At 41.3% G+C, this 17,194-nt stretch overlaps 1 protein-coding gene across 3 annotated transcripts in view; it reads left to right on the top strand.

Annotated features, from left to right (window-relative positions):
* Nucleotides 1-687: 687 nt before the first annotated feature.
* Nucleotides 688-17,194, top strand: part of LOC121925395 (cystathionine beta-synthase-like protein) — a 59,078-nt gene continuing 42,571 nt past the window's right edge. For 2 of the 3 annotated variants that reach the window (XM_042457495.1, XM_042457497.1), the window contains exon 1: nt 688-822. The gene's annotated coding sequence lies outside the window, so the exon portion shown is untranslated. Of the gene's footprint in view, nt 823-10,203; nt 10,212-10,325; nt 10,328-17,194 lie in introns of those variants that run through there. The other variant, XM_042457496.1, reaches the window with a different exon arrangement.

Raw genomic sequence — 17,194 nt, 5'->3', positions numbered from 1 at the left:
GCTCACCATACCTACAGATCCTTTACCCACGGATTCAGCCATCCATAGCTTGAAAATAACATTTTGCCATTTTAAATGAGGGACGCCATTTTACGAAAACTACATATCATGTTATTAATCTGCTGTATTTAATGGGACTTGAGCATCCACAGATTTTGTTATTTGGGGAGGGGGGGAGGTTGCTTCCTGCCTCGTCAAACTATAACTCCCAGAATTCCATAGCATTGAGCTATGGCAGTTAAAGTGGGGTCAAACGATTATTTCTGCAGTGTGAATGCAGTCCAGAGTTGCAGGAGTGCAGCTGATCCCATGATGTTGTGCAGTTTTACTCTTCAACTGACTGACAATAACCCCATCAGGGAGTTTTCTTGCCAACATTTGATACAGAGAGAAAGCTCAATGTCTCAAACACTTCACTTCCCAGGATTCCCTAGCATTGGTCTCAAAGTGGGTTATTTCAGCAGAGTGGCTACTGGCACCCAAGGCGTCGAAGGCGAGCCCGGAAGTGTCGCCTGCATCCCAAAGCACCGCTTCTCTAAGCCGTCTCCAGAGCCTGGGCGGGCGCCCTCTACAGGTGAACGGGGGGAGCCATTTTCGCGGGCTGAGGCACGCCTCACTCTCACTCCTGATTGGCTCCCGGGTGTCCCCCCACGCCCACGTCGCAGCCAATCACGCCCGTCCCTTCTCCCTGAAGATTCGACCAGCAAGGAGCCTTCTCTCATTCGCTGTGCAGCCTTCGCGGAGAGCAGACGTCCTTCAGCCAGGCTCCATCCATCTCTGTATCTCTTCATTCATTCATCCACGCACCTTTCTCTTTTCAAAGTAAGTGATAGCAGGGAGGAAGAAGGCAAAAGGGGCCATTCCTTTGGTAATTGAGTCACATGGGGGAATTGGTGGTGGTCTTGAACTGAAGCACCCATCATCCTTCTTGACCAGGGTGATAGGAGTTGGAGCCCCAAGATAAGCTGGGGAAAGGCAGCAGCACACCACAAGCAGAAATAACCCGGTTTGATACCGCTTTATTTCCACGGTGTGGATGTAGCCTTTGTTTTTCCTCCTTGCAACTGTAGGATGTCTATGTCTTTTTTCTTTTGGCTGGTCTCCTGATTGCATCATTTGTGTGTGAAGTGCAAACATGTACATTTTGTTCTCTTTCCCTTTAGTCCCTTTGTGAAATCACAACCTGGCTTTGTGTGTGTTTGTTTCTGGGTGTTTATTTTCTTGCACCATCTATCTCCATTGTTTGCAAGCTCGCTTGGCATCTCATCAAAACAGGGTACAGTGGTCCCCAAACTGGATTTTGGACTTCACCTCCCAGAATCCCAGGCTATTGGCCAACATGGCTAAGGCTTCTGGGAGATGAAGTCCAAAGAAATCTCTTATTAAAGGGCACAGTTTAGGGACCGCTGGAATAGAGGATGCCAGGAAGGCTAACGTTTGTTTATCAGGAATCTTTTCCTTTATACCCAGTTCTCTTACTAGTTGAAACTATATCTGTTGTTGTTGTGTGCCTTCAAGTCATTTTCTGACTTATCATGGACAACCTCAAAACAAAAACATTGGGTGGGATTTGATTGTGAAGCACCTTTGCTCCATTGCCCTGTTTGTGGGTTTCTCTGGCTTGCATCCACACTGCAGAAATAAAACAGTTTGACACCACTGTAACTACCATGGCTCAATGCTGTGGATATTGGGAATTGCACTTGATTGAGCATGTTAATCCTTCTCTGTCTTAGATCTCCGGTGCCACAACAAACTACAAATCCCAGGATTCCATGGCAGTTAAGACTGTGTCAAACTTACCTGGGCCCAGTGCTGTTCAACATCTTTATCAATGACTTGGATGACAGAATTGGGGGCATACTTATCAAATTTGCAGATGACACCAAATTAGGAGGAGTAGCAAATACCCCAGAGGACAGGATCAAAATTCAAGATGACCTGAATAGACTAGAAAGCTGGGCCAAAGCTAACAAAATGAACTTCAACAGGGAGAAATATAAGATACTGCACTGAGGGCGGAAAAATAAAATGCACAGATATAGGATGGGTGACACCTGGCTGAATGAGACTACATGTGAAAGGGATCTAGGAGTCCAAGTAGACCACAAGTTGAACATGAGTCAACAGTGTGGTGCAGTAGCTAAAAAGGCCAATGCAATTTTAGGCTGCATCAGTAAAAGTATAGTGTCCAGATCAAGAGAAGTAATAATGCCACTGTATTCTGCTTTGGTCAGGCCTCACCTGGAATACTGTGTCCAGTTCTGGGCACCACAATTCAAAAAGGACACTGAGAAACTGGAGCGTGTCCAAAGGAGGGTGACTAAAATGGTGAAAGGTCTGGAAACCATGTCCTATGAGAATGACTCAGGGAGCTGGGGATGTTTAGCCTGGAGAAGAAAAGGTTAAGAGGTGATATGATAGCCCTGTTTAAAGATTTGAAAGGATGTCATATTGAAGAGGGGACAAGCTTGTTTTCTGCTGCTCCAGAGAACAATACCCAGAACAATGGATGCAAGCTACAGGAAAAGAGATTCCACCTCAACATTAGGAGGAACGTCTTGACAGTAAGGGCTGTTCAACAGTGGAACACACTCCCTCAGAGTGCAGTGGAGTCTCCTTCTTTGGAGGTCTTTAAACAGAGGCTGGATGGCCATCTGTCAGGTATGCTTTGATTGAGAGTTCCTGCATGTCAGGGGGTTGGACTGGATGGCCCTTGTGGTCTCTTCCAACTCTATGATTCTATGATTCTCTGCATTATATCTGAAGTGCAGATGAAGCCATGGGCAACTATTTGGATTAGAGAGGATGTTTGACTCAAGGGGCCTTTGGTTTGATCCAGCAGGACTTTTCTTCTGCAATTTGGAAACAGATTTTTAAGTTACACAGATAGGGTTGGCCTATACATCAGTGGTCCATCTACCAGTCGTGGGACACAGAAGTAGTTCAGGTGGACACACCTGAAATATTTTACTTTAGCCTCTTCTTCAGGAAAGCAGGCTTCTTATTTTTGTCATGGTGGCTCTTGGTTACTTTGAGGGAGTGATAGATGGGACATAAGATGGAAATGGTTAAGAACCACTGCACTACATGTTTTTGTTGTTTACCTTCAAGTCAGGTTCATATGAACCTATCATGGGTTTTTTTTTTTTGGCAAGGTTTGTTCAGAGGGCATTTGGATTTGCCTTCCTCTGAGGCTGAGAAAATGTGACTTGCCCAAGGCCACTCAGTGGGTTTTTATGGCCGAGCAGGAATTCGAACCCTGGTCTCCAGAGTTGTAGTCCAACACTCAAACCACTACACCAAAAGTTTACTCAGAAGTAATTTCCACAGTATTCATTTGGGTTTTACTACCTGATAGGTGTTTGTAAGGCTGAAGCTGAATGCTAATTCACTGGGACTGTGTGAGTCAAAATGCATACGAATCAGCAACCTTTCTTCCTTTAAGGCTGTTTAAACACCTTAAGCTAAAAAGTGCACCTAAGCTACTAAAACACTGTGCAATATGTGGATATTACATTAATAAATGTAGGAAAGAGCATTTTAAATGCAAGGTTAACATTCATGTTGTGGATTTACTTAAGCAAAAACCAATTCAGGCCTTATAAATTAAAAGGCTGTTAGTCTGTAATGTATCATTTATATTAATAATATTAACAAAAGGTGGGAAATGGGCATTTAAACAAGTCATTTGAAAATCAACCATGCATTCAAGCACAGCAGAGAAAATTTCTTTAGACCTGTTAACTCTCAGAGTCTACTAGCCAACATAGCCATTGGGAACAGTGGTCCCGACTGTGCATTTGATCTGAAAATGTCTTTCCACCTTTCATTTTTCAGTTGTTAATATTCAGGCAGTTTATATGGGTGGAGTATTCTGGGAGTTGTAGCCCTAAAAGATAGCTTTTTCTGTGTTCTTATGTTCTAGCCACTGTAGGTTACAATTGCAGGAAGTGAGAATAGTGAATTAAGAGATCACTATGGTAAATTCACAAGCATGGCTTGTGGAAACAGCATAATTTCATCAACATCTTGCTGAAACATTTCTCCTACATCAGTGGTTCCCAACCTGTGGGTTGGGACCCCTTTGGGGGTCGAACGACCCTTTCACAGGGGTCGCCTAAGATCATTGGAAAACAGTATTTGCATGTAGCAATGAAAATGTATGGTTGGGGGTCTCCACAACATGAGGAACTGTATTAAAGGGTCGCGGCATTAGAAAGGTTGGGAACCACTGTCCTACATGGACATTAGAAAGAGGATCTGTCTTGGGTAACTTGTCAAGACTCCAATTACAGATGGCTTGCAGATAGAGTGGCTGGAGAGGTTTTTCCAAATGGCTTCAGATCAGAGGTCAAAAGATGCTGGATATAGTTCCAGTCTGGCAAAATTCCAGAAATTCCTGTGGTTTCCTTTTTCTTAAAGGAATGCTATCATACAGCAGTTCTCTTCCCTCCAAGCTCTCATTACATCAGTAAAACGATGGACTGGGACCGGACAAACCTGATTACCTTTTGTTGCTGCTGTTCCCCCTTTCCTGGTGAAACAGCAATATTTGATATCACAAATCATAATCTGATCTTTTGGGGGATGTATAGAGTGAGAATGCAAGCATATTTATGATCCATTAGCAAAGAAAAAGGAAGAAGATAAGCAAACAGAGGTCACCGTGGCTACGCATTCTGAATTGGCTGATTTACACAGCAATCCTATGTGTGTTTACCCACGAATAAATTTCCATTATGTTGTTGTGCACTTGTGTGTGATTTGTAAGAAAATATTTGTGTGGAAGAGAAGCTATTCTTAAAATATTGCATTACTGTAGAACTAGTAGATTCATCAGTTGGTGGGGCAAGTTTTCCTAAACCAGAATATTTTATCATAAGTCTTTATATGTTTACATTCTGTTCACACTGGTCATTATAGAAAATTGTATGTGGTTCCTTCCACAACTTTGACAATGTACTTTAAGGGAGAGTGTGTCCTAAGGCATGGCAAAATGAGTATTCCTTGACACACCTTCCCCAAACTGAATCTTCAAAGATGTGCTGCAGGCTGAAGCTATAGCTGTATTTCACTCACATAGGTCTTCACTGAGAGATCTTGGCCCTATCTTCTAAGCCAGTATTGGCCATGCCCTTAATCTGTGTCCATTAGCTGAAATTGGAGATGTGCTATATGTACATAAACTGTACGTATGTAGGGTCTCAACTCACACAATCAGGGTTCCTGATGTCCTGCATTCATTCAGTAATATTGGAACTTGAAAGAGTTCTGTTGTCAGACTATAATTCAGAATGTGTCTTTATGAGTTAAAATGTATTATCAGCGTAAATGCATAGGAACCAGCTAAAAAGCAATCTTTAAAGTTGCTTATACATATGAAAATAAATTGTGTCCTTTGTGCCATGTGTGTATACAAATATGGAACAAAATGTGGGAAAAACTATGTTAATATCCATGCTTTAGACCTGGTGAAGCAATTCAAGCCTTACAGTAGTCTAAAATGTAACAATTACATCATTATATATGGGAGGAGAGTCATTTTCAAATAAAATATACATTCTATCACACCATAGGAAAATTACTTCTCAGGCCACAATTACTGCTTTGGATCACAACTTGCTGGAAGTTGTAATCCAAAAACATAACCTTTTATCAGGCTCTGCATACTATGCATACAGAACCTGAATGTGGGGAGGCTGGGGACAGGACCAGCTGGCATAACCTTGCTCCCTTTCCCTGTACTGAAAGTGCAAATGTAAAGGGCTTATAATTTCCATTGCTGATATAATGACTTGACAAAATGGGTACAAATGTAATTAGGTGGTGTTAATGTTGTGTTCCTTCAAGTCAATTCTGACTCATAGGCCTGTTACAGACTGCCAAAATAAAGCTGCTTCGGGTCTCTTTGGAGGTATGCTATTTAAATGATGCATGCATCCTAAGAATCCGGAAGCTGCACCAAAAGCTGCACTCCGGTGCTTAGGAATGGAGTGTGGCTTTGGCGCGACCTCCGAACTCTTAGGACCCATGCATCGTTTAAATAGCATACCTCCAAAGAGACCCAAAGTAGCTGTATTTTGGCAGTCTGTAACAGGCCATAGTGACTTTCTTGCCAAGATTTATTTAGTTGTTTGCTATTGCCTTCCTCTGAGACTAAAAGCGTGTGACTTGGTGTGAACTTGAGCAAGTCACACTCTCTTAGCCTAAGAGAGGGTTTAAACCCTATTCTTCCAGAGTCCTAGTCCAACTCTCCAGCCACTACATTAAGATGGCTCTTATAATTAAGAATACCATGTCAGAAATCATTGTTACTATTAACTTAATGCAAACAAATGGAATGAATAGTTTGGCTGTATTTGTGAAAGACTTGGACAAGTTCATAAAATGTGAAGACATAACTCTGAACACTAAAGTGAGGATCGTCTAAGCCATTGTATTCCTCATCATCATGTAAGAATGTGATAACTGGACAGTTAAAAAAGAAAAGGGGAAAAAAAGCTGATAGGAAGAAAATCAACTCATTTGAGATGTGGTGGTAGAGAATACTGAGAATACGATGGATAGCCAAAAAGACAAACAAATGTGTTACAGAACAGATCAAGCCTGAAAACCCTCTGGAAGCCAAGATGACTAAACTTAGGGCTGTTGTACTTTGGCCACATCATGTGGAAAAATGAATTAGAAAAGACAGTCATGCTAGGATCTGTGAAAGGCAGCAGAAAGAGAAGACCACATGCTAGGTGGATAGACTCAATCAGGAAGGACATGAGCCTCAGCCTGCAGCCCCTAAGCAAAGAGGTTAAGCGCAGGGAGATCTATGAGATGTCTCATCCACAGGATTATCATGAGTTGAGGTCAGTGCGTTCTTAATTTCAGTCAGCATGGAAACCAAGTACAGTCTAACCCTCATATCTGTAGATGAGATGTTACTGCAGATAGCAAGAACTGTGGATAATGGCAAACGCTATATTTCTGCTGGACATTAACCACAGAGCTGCACTGGAGGACCTCCATATGCTTATAGAGGTGCTCTCTCTAGACATTTGGAGGTCCTCGGGGCAACAATGGTCAATGTTTGGAGAGTCTGCACCAGACTATTCTGTCTGTCCTAGGACTGTGAGAATAAGAGAGATGGCTAAAGGTGGAGGGTGAGAAGATAATGCCATGTGATATATGAGTTTCTCAAAACTTTTGATTCCAGAAAGCTGAAAAAACAAATCCCAGCATGAATGTAAGTGATAATAGGGACTGCGTGAAATAATTGCATAAGGTTGCTAGAACATGTTTTATGTGGTTATTATAACTGTTTTAAGAGACTACTGTCTTGAAAATTTACCAAATATGTATGTGAGTACTTAATTGCACAAACGAATGCAGTGATGGAAGAGATCTCAGTTAAAATACATTTCTGAAAGCTTAGGCATGAATTCCACCACCCCTGAAAAGAAAAGAGAAGTTGTACATGCCATGATTTGATTTTGCGATAACTCACTTTCTGACAAGACTGTTAAGTTGTTGTCACTCTGCCAGTGAGTAGTAAAATGTGAAAGGTAAAGTTATATAATAACAGTCTTTAAAGTTCTCAAGATAACAGATGTAATTATACATAAGGTTCTGGCTGGAGGCTGTAAAAATAGTTTTGCACGCTGTTTCTTTTGGATAATTAAAATCTTCTGACAAGATTTTTTTGATGAAACATTGACAGCTTGTTCTTGTTCACTGAAATATCACCACTGAGTGAGATCAGTTTCCTGTCTTCCGATATTCACGAAATGGTCAGATTGTTCATAACTGATGCATTTATTTCCCCATCCTGCATCTTTGAAAGTGTTTTGGCCATGCTTACTGATCTGGCTGTTCACAGTTTGGCCAACTTTGTGTTAAATATGCATGGTTTTGTTTTAGGACAATATTGGTATGCCCAAAGATTGGTATTCTTGAAAAGTGGGATATAAAAACTCTAAATTAATTTAGCTTCCATCTTTGATACCTGTTCCAGAGAGGGCCGTATTGATAGCAATAGCATCAATAGCAAATACATTTCTATACTGCTTATCAGTGCACTTAAGCACTCCCTAAGTGGTTTACAATGTGTAAGCTAATTGCTCTCAGCAATCTGGGTACTCAGAAGGATGCAAGCCTGAGCCCCTGGCTGATATTGAACTTGCAACCTTGTAGTTTGTGAGTGAGTGGCTGCAATACAGGCATTTAACCACTGTGCCACCAGGGCTCCTGATTATTGATGTTATAACTTTCCCCACCTACAGATAACTGAAAGTCCTTAGGCTGATGGGTGGCCTAATTCACTTCAGTGAAGAAAGGACATGGACATGTATATATATCATTTTCTCACTCAAGGATTCCACTTAATGGGAGAGCTTTCTGGATGGAAGACTTGTATGTACATGCACACACATACATTGAATTTTCCTAAAGAGGAAAAGAGAGAGCCCTAGTTTGTCAAATATGCAGTTACATTTATGGGGAATTTCTCTTCACATTTTGAAATGTGGTCACCATCAGAGTCTACAGCCACCCAGAATGCTTTGAAAGTCATTTTGTCTGGGACCACGTTGGTGGTGGGCATATGGTAATAGCCCAGAAGTCAAAGAGGTGTTGACTACTCCACATTCTTTCTTACGTGTATTTGCATTACCTCTGAGGATCAGGCTATGAAATGGAATTGCTCCAATGATACCCATATGACTATACCTTGAAATGCAGATTGAGGAATGGAAGGATTTACAATGGGTTGTATTCTTCACTTATAGGGAAAGTCTTCGATAAACCTTATAAGGACCACATATTGCTTTGAAATCTCTTTCTATGTGAACTTAGCATAATCCTGGGCTTGTTTGATATAAACCATCACCTTACTTTAGGTGTACAGGGGTGGGAATCATGCAGCCTTCTAGGTGATGGGCTCATAATCCCAGAATTTCTAGTCAATGTAGCCAATTGTGATGAATAATGAGAGCTGCAGTCCAGCAGTCTTTGGAAGGTCACATGCTTCCCATCTCTATTTATATCCTGATTTTTTCCAAAATTAAAAACTAACTATTAAGATCCTTTTCTTCCCAACACCTCTTGGTCTTTGAAAGTGTTTCAGATCTCAGTACATTGCTAAATAATTTGGTTTCTCATACTGAAGTTTTGTAAACATGCCACATCCTGTCCTTATATTTGTAAAATACTAGCATTAAGTGCTTTGCAGCACTGCAAGTGTCTTGGAGATTTATTCCTGTTTCCTGGAGGAGCACATTCTTGGAAGAGAATGTAGAAACATCAAGGCATCAGTTAAGAGTGATGAAAAGGTAAATTATGCAAATACATAAAAGCTATGACCCACATGTCTATTAAGATATTATAGTTTTAATATTTTTCCTAGAAATGGGTGGGGAGTAATTAATGGTAGATTTTTAAAAGCATGACCAAAAAAAATCTTGGATGTGTTTGAGAACCCAGTAAATCTCTAGCATGGAAAATTGTCTGAGCAGTTTTTGACATGACCTTGCAGAAACCTCTGTCCAAGGTGCTGATAAATTACCTCAGTTTTTTTTCTGAGGGCACAGTAGAGTTTATGCAGGAGGAGAGATTAATAATGATTTCCTTATAATATGAAAGGGGTAAGGAGACATGTGTCTCAGGCCTTCATGCAGTCAGTTTAGTCTGTTACTCTGTTTTCATTTTCTTCTCTTAGGTGGGTTACAAACTGCTGCTTTGCGGCGGTCTCCCGGCGCTGCTGTTTGCTCCGCGAGGGAGTTGCAGCAGCGAAACCGCGCGACTCCCACTCGGAGCAAAAAAGGAGCTCCAAAATGGAGCTCCTTCTCGCGGTGTGGCTATGATGCCGCGAAGCGCCGCTGGCACACTCGCAACGTCATAGCCGCCGCAACATGTGCAAAAGCACAGCGTCCACTACGTAAAAATGGCGGCAGCCGTCTGGAACGGCAGCTGTCATTTTTTACGTGCAGAGCACGTATTAGGGTTAGGGAGGTGCGAAAGCACCGCACCTCCATAACCCTAGTACATGCTCTGCGTGTACTTTAATGGCAGCATGTAACCCACCTTACATTCAAGCCAGGCTTCCCCAGCCTGTTGTTCTCTAGATGTTTTGAATTACAACTCATGCAACCCTTTGCCAAAACAGATATAATCAAAAACAACTTGGGGACATCAGGTAGGTGGCCCTAGACCTTCTGTTTTCAGTCCTCTCATAGCACCAAATACTTTGCTGCAGAGTCATGTGAGCAAGGGTAAATATTACATCTGTTGAGCGTGTCAAAAATTAGGGAGTTTCCAGGCACAGACACTGAATGGAGAAGTGGAGCCCAAATGTATTGGGAAATAAAGCCACATTTCTTAGGCCTCATGGGTGGAAGTGTCTCTATTAATTTAGACTGTATTTCTCCACACAGAAGGGATGCAGTGGGTTAGTGGTTAAGATGCCAGTTCTGATGATTGGAAGATCGAAAGGTTGGCAGTTTGAGGCCCGAGTGCAGCATGAGGAGGTGAGCTCCTGTCACTAGTCCCAGCTTCTGCCAACCTAGCAGTTCGAAATCATGCAAATGCAAGTAGATACATAGGTACCACTTCTCAGTGGGAAGGTAACAGCATTCGGTGGAGTCATGCTGGCCACATGACCACCAGAGCAGTCCTCAGACAACACTGGCTCTTTGGCTTAGAAACTGAGATGAGCACCACCCCTACAATTGGTAACGGCTAGATATTCATATCAAGGAAATACCTTTACCTTTTTTCTAGACAGACAGTGGCAGATCAGACAGGCTTCTCCAGAACAAAAGCAAGCAAAACGTTTAGAGCCCATCTTGAATTAGAGCCCAATGTTGAATTCTAACAGCAAGAAGCAAAAGTTAGTCAAATATATCTCGGTAGACAATCTACATAATTTACCTTTTATTTGACTGTGCTTGCTGAATGAAGGCCATATTGTTATCCTTGCTTTTCTGTAGTAGAGCTTTGAAAAGAGCTTCCATCCCATTGATAGTGACACTAGGAGATACTACTCCATCATCATTTTGGTTATGTCACACATCTTTCCTCAAAACTGGGGTTAAGCTTGACTTACAAACTAAAATGAGTACAAATGAGCTGAAGGCATGCAAAAGATAAATATTAAAGTAGAATTAGACTGTTAACAATATTGAAGCATTTTTAATAGTGCAACAAAAATAATAGAAGGCAGTTTAAAGCAGTACATTTAAAGCAATAGTGCTCCTCTCGAAAGCCCTTTCCATTCGGAATGTCTGTTAGAATAAAGCAGTGTTTGACTGCCAACAGAAGAGCAGCAAGGAAAGAGCCATTCTGGCCTTCCGGGGAAGGGAGTCCCAGAGCCTGGGACAACCACGAAGAACACGCAGTGTTGTGTCCCTACCAGTCATGTTTGTGAAGGTGGTAGAACTGAGAAAAGGGGTCCTACTGAGGCTCTCCACTCAGGTCATAATCAGCATTTGGAATTGTGCCCAAAAAGAGACCAACAGCCTGTTTACACTGAAAATGAGTATTAGAGCAAGGTTGAACTTTTCCAAAAGTCCTCCTTCTCCACCTGAGGTGTTTGGTCAATGTTGCTGTTTGCTTTGAAATATGTAGTATCTTTGGAGAGCCTTGTTAATGTAAAATGACAGCAGCACTTACAGTGCTTGATTTTGGGCATCAGATTGGTTGCCTTTTCTTTCTTCAGATGTAGAGGGTGAGAACATGGAAAGTTGACGGTGAAAGTGTAATTGTATTCCCACCCTTCTGGCACCATATAATTGAACTCTACATCTCATTATGTCGGGAGGTGGCTCTGGGCAGTTTTCACATTGCTGTGGCCCACCAGTTGTAACTTGCCTTGCTTTCTAGACAGATCAACCCCAGCTTCCCACCAGATTAGGATCTCATCTTCTACAAAAGTACTGTGTTCTTAGTAAACATTAGGAAGAACTTTCTAATGGTAGGAATGGTTAATCTATGGAGAGTGGACTCCCTCAGAAGGGGGTGTGTTGTCTTGGATTTTTAAACAAAGATTGGAGAGCCAAGAATGATCGAGCTCTGAGTTTCGTGCACTGGCAGGGGTTGGACTAGATTGCTTTTGGATTCCTTCCAGTTCTACAATTCTGAGTCACTGGTACAGTCGGCCCTTCTTACACAAAGGTTTTTTATACACGGATTCAAACATTCACAGTTTGAAAATGTTCAAAAAAAGTATAAATTTTAAATATCAAACCTTGATTTTCCACTTTTTATAAGGAACACCTTTTGCTATGTCATTATATTTAATGAGACTTGAACATACACAGATTTTTTTATACATGGAGGATCTTGGAACCAAACCCCAATGTATAACAAGGGCCTACTCTACTTTGTCTGAGGTGATGGTTGGAAGAGGTAAAAAGTCATGTTGCCTTTCCTCACCACTAGCAGTAAATAGCAAACTAGATACCATAAGTAGCAGTCTGATGCTCTTCTGTGAGTTTCCAGAAGTTATGAATGTTGTTCTGATGTGTTCTCCCCAATGGTAGGACCAGCCCTGGTGTGTAGAATAGTGGTTCATAACCTGTGGTCTGTTGACCCCCAGGGGCTGTGGTGTTCCCATAGGGGTCCGCAAATGCTTGAAGACTTCAGTGAAGTGGCCACATGACAGAAGCCAAGGCAAAGGCTGGCTGGCTGGCTGGCTGGGCTTATGTGTTGCCATTCAGTCCACTCCAGCCACAAACTAGCAGGAGGAAGCAGGAGAAAAGTCTTCCTGTCCCCTCCGGTTCCTTTGAGGGAAGATTTAATGGATAGTATAATTGTTAATGGTTCAGTGTTCAGAGATCATGATGATGACAATGCTTTTAAATTTTGAGTGAAGTCTTGGAGAGAATGCAGCAACCAAAATTATTTAAAGGAAGTCCTTGGTTAAGAAAAGGTTTGGTTTAGAAGAGAACTATGCTAATTAATCCTCAGGGTGTCGCATGTAGAGACTGTGAAGATAGAAAGTGGACGTATTTAATTTTGGCAGATTAAAAGAATGCCTATTATTCTTGCACCACCTGGTGCTCTTTCCTGTAGAATAAGGATGCAGTCCTCCAGATGTTGGATTGCAGCTCGCAGCATTCCTCAAGACTAGCTGGGCTGGCTAGTCTTACAATTCAGCAACAACCTTCCTTGGAGAAGCTTATGTGAAATCATCTCTTCAGGCTACACCCTTTTGTAAACAACAGAGCCTGGCATTGTCTTCAGTATCTAAGACTTTCTTTTATCAAATAACTAGATAAAGTTACACCTGAGAGTCAACAATAGGACAGCTTTGTTTCAAACTAACCCTCTGGAAATGGAAAACCTCAGCACGGGTGATTATTTCCATGACGCACTAAATTCATGACACAGTGGGTTCAATAAATACAGCAGAGACAGAGCCTTTGAAAGAATTCCATTTTCAAGGAGTGGTAAGTATGATAAGAGTTCTTATAAATTAAAATAAAAAAGACCTTCCCCAAAGTTCAAAGAACCAGTTGTTTCACTTCAGGCTCTCCTTTTCCAGGTTGGAAATCATGTGTTTGTAAGCACATTGTAAAATTGCTGAACACCCAAAATGTGGCAGAGGAAGAAGACCCCAGGGTATAACATTTCTCTCATGTGTTGTTCTACTTTTCTACATGAAGGAACAAACCTGTTGAAGGTTGCATGTCATCTATTTTTTAAGAGTGCTAAGGGCCTGTAAAATTGTCCACTGATTCACTCCTTGTCCACAGGTTCACTCCTTCATGAATTCACAGAACACAACTCATCTGCTCCCAATGTCAACCACAACAGAGGCTGTTCTTTATTAGACTTCTCAGCTGCTCAATGCTATTAGCTTGTGTTTTTTATTTATGCATGGAATGAGCAGCTGAAGTGCTTAATAAAGTGACAATCCTCTCGGATTCTCTCCATGTGTCTTGAATGACTGGCTGAAGCAAAATAGTTGGGGGCTCCTTGAAGGCCATCTAGGCCAGTGGTTCTCAACCTTTGGTCCTCTAGATGTTATGGAACTCAGCTGAAAAAAGCTCTAACCCTTGTGACATATAGCCAGAGGATTCTGGGAGTTAGATTGCAAAATCTCTGAAGAATCAAAAGGTTGAAAACCACAGTTCTAATCTAAACTCCTGCTTGGCACAATAAATCTACTTGAAGGTTCCTGGTAAGTTAGAGTTCACCATTGGTTCCATTGTCACTTTACTCTTAATGTCAAGCAAATTCTCCAGATGTTCAGGCAAAATCTACTATTTTCTGATTTAAGCTCATTTGATCTGATCTTGTCCTCTGAGGCAGCAGATGACAAGTCTTTGTCTACTTTTCTGTGAGAGCCCTGCAGATACTTGAAGAGTGCTATTATTGCCCTTCAATCTTCTCTTCTCCCCCCTAAGCTACCCATTTCATTCAACATTTCCTTATAGGGCTTGTTTTCCATATGAGTGACCATTTTCATTGCCCTCCTCTGAACCCATCCCAGTTGGTCAGCATCCTTCTTAAAGTGAGGTGCCCAAAGTACAAAACAACTGCAAAATAAGGTGAACTATTAGGGCTCCAAAGTTGGAAACTGTGATTCTGTACGTGTAGTTTAAATTCACACTAGCCTTTTTCTCTTCCCTTTCTTTTTTTGTTGCCATCTCACACATTTGATTTATGTTCAGTCTGTGATCAAGATACCCCAGTGAAATAGATACCCCAGTTTTTACTTAGCAAGATTCATGGTACAAGTGGAGTTCAGGTTTTACAGCCTTGATGCTATATATATCATAACCAAATATGATGACTACAACTTCCATATCTTAGTATGTTGACTGAGTCTGATCTCTCTGCTTTGGTACAAGTGAGTGTTGCATAATCTTGGCACACCATGAAGTAATGGAGAACCCAATAGCAGCAGTTGCATCTGCAGTGGAAGGTATCTTCCCTTCTGGTGTCAGTGTGTAGCGCATGCTTTAGGAAACACCCTGCTTAGCAAGCCCATGTTTATTTCAGGAAACCTAAGTACACCAAAAACATTATTATTGTGGAGATTTGGCTTACCAATAATTTGTCCTTCCAAGGTCATGCTGACTGGGGGATTCTGGGAGTTGTAGTCCAAAAATTAACTTCTGTAAGTTTTGATGTGGAAAATCTAGTTGGTTTGGGATAAAGATTCATTTATTGACATGCTGATAAACCTTAGTGTCTTAGAAATACTTGGAATCTCTTTTCCTGTGGCTTGCATCCATTGCTCCGGGTCCTAGTCTCTGGAGCTGCAGAAAACAAGTTAGCTCCCTCCTCAATATGATATCCCTTCAAGTATTTAAACAGGGCTATCATATCACCTCATAACCTTCTCTTCTCCAGGTTAAACAGGGTTAATCCTAACCCTGTGCTACAGGATTGGGTGCTTCTGATTGGTTATATTCTGTGGCTCTTCCTTTTCTCTGATTGTATTATTCATGTTGGATAATAAAATGGAAAAGTTCCAGTGGGTAATCCATGATGATCTTCTCTGCAGCCAGTGGGATCTTGTTCAAGGGCCTCTTATTAGCTTCTGACAAATCTTGGTATTTCCGTTTAGCTCCCCCCCCCCCATCTCACCTTTTCTTCCGCTTTTCATTGATTAAAATAGGGAGACTCCTGTGCATGGTGGCTAAAAGCAGGATCTCCACAGGGTAGCTGTGTGGCTTAACAAGCAGTGGTGGCCAATATTATCCAAATTCAGTTAAGTGACATGAAAAGCAGAAGATGGGAACTGAAAATACATGTAGGCAAATGGTTGCAGCTAATGAAAGCAGGTAAGCAAACACCATGCTATATGATGAGACACAAAGATACACATGTTAGTTATATATTCTTTAAACCACTTACAAGATATTAGCTCCTCTTTAGAGCCATGGGGCACTGGGTCCTTCTTAGTGGCATTCCTCAGACTATGGAACTTCATTCCAAGGGAAGATGGATATACACACTCTGAACCTTGATTCATTCATGGGCAGAGAAGCACATTTCTTGGATGGGTTTTTGACAACAGCCTACTTATTAAGGCTGTTGCTAATGTGCACTGGTGTTGCCCTTTACCAGTGGTACACTCTTCATCTAATGTGCTTTGATCATAATTAGCATTTGTGCTTGTTAAATTGTGTAAATATGTTATGTGATATTTTATTTATGTTTTGATACTACAACTTTATTGTACCTGTTTGTTTTTTTAATCTTCCTGTGGAGCTGCCTTCAGGCCCAATTCCAAGGGAAAGGCGGGATAGAAAATAAACAACTAGCTTTTAAGTCAGAAAATGGCAATAAACTAAAAACTATACCACAGGGGCGGGTGAATTGGGTGGGTCTGGGGACCAGTTTTACCCACACCCACACCCACCCAAATTTCTCCACTGTGCTGCCACCAAATTTTGGTATCAAATGAGTGCCTCTAAAACCCATTTAAAGCAAGTATGTTTAGAGGACTTGTAGGGACTTGGCACTGAAATCACACCATTTCAGGAAAATACAGTCTTGAGAGTTCATTGTAAAAGTAATTCTCTGGAACCATGAAGTAACCAAGTTTAGCTATTTTGAGTGTTTGGGCAGATAAATGAGTGTCATGGTACCCATTCAACAGGAAGAAAAAACCTTGTAAAGTGTAAATTGACAACCTTGTAAATTCTGATTACTGCTGTTTGTGATGTAACTGAAATGGCATCATTCATGCACAAGAAAGTTAGCAGTGAAGAACCTCTAAGTTCTGCCAAAATACAGAGAAAAATACAAAGATGAGCACTCTATCCAAAAGACTCTTTGAGGACTGAACATACTGAGTGACTAGAGAATGCTGACTGTTAGGAGGGAAAAGGAAATGCTGGATAGGGTGGAATGGCATATACCTCACTGTTTGGAAACCTGGAAAATAATGTTTTGCATTGCACCATTTTGTTGCACTTCTCACTTTGTATACTTTGATAAGTAATGAGACAAATTGAAGAGACAATGGACAAAGAACAGAGTAGTCAAACAAATATTGTACTTCTTTCATTACCCAGTGAGAGAAAACAATGTGCTGTACGGACTGTGACAAATTATGAAACAGAATGTACTGTTAAATGGGGAAAGTTATCAATCTTCTCAGAATCATGAGAATCTTAGCTTTCATTTTTAAACTTGTTTCTTTCTTGACCTTGTGTTTCCACAGAAGCTGGAACATAGTACAGTAGGA

This window comes from Sceloporus undulatus, chromosome 3 (genome assembly GCF_019175285.1).
Source record: "Sceloporus undulatus isolate JIND9_A2432 ecotype Alabama chromosome 3, SceUnd_v1.1, whole genome shotgun sequence".
In the NCBI taxonomy this organism is placed as follows: Eukaryota; Metazoa; Chordata; class Lepidosauria; order Squamata; family Phrynosomatidae; genus Sceloporus; species Sceloporus undulatus.
This window is presented reverse-complemented; position numbering and strand designations above follow the sequence as displayed.